We start from the raw sequence: 487 nt of genomic DNA, 5'->3' as shown, positions 1-487 counted from the left end.
CTGTCCCGCCACACTTCCCCTCCGCCAGCCAAGTCTTTTGCAAAAAACCACTATTTTCCCCCCCACAGCCAGAGACTGCTCTAAAACACCAGTCCCATGTCAGTTTTTCTGGAATTCTGCTCATCTTGCTTCACTTACCTGCAGTAAAATGCTCAAGTGTCCTTGTAGCAGTTGTGTTGGGCAAGGATTGCAACAAATCAAGGCAAGTAAGCATTTTTTTCTTAATTAAATCGACATTTTCCTTTCTACTTTACTTCTTTTTTATTGATCCTAAATCGTTGCTCCCGTCCTTCCCCAGCATCGCCCACCTCTCCCCTGCCAGTGTCCTATGCACAATTTTTTCTTTGTTTTCATTTTGTCATTTCTGCAGCTTGTTCTCTCTGAGGGTCCCGTCATGCAGCCACTGCTCACCACAGCCCCTCCAGCTGTGGCAGAGCTTGCCCCGCACCGGAAGACACGGCTTCAGCTCAACGACCAGGAAAGCGCT

This window comes from Apaloderma vittatum, unplaced genomic scaffold (assembly GCF_000703405.1).
Source record: "Apaloderma vittatum isolate BGI_N311 unplaced genomic scaffold, ASM70340v1 scaffold29350, whole genome shotgun sequence".
NCBI classification, from domain to species: domain Eukaryota; kingdom Metazoa; phylum Chordata; class Aves; order Trogoniformes; family Trogonidae; genus Apaloderma; species Apaloderma vittatum.
Note: the sequence above shows the minus strand (reverse complement) of the source record.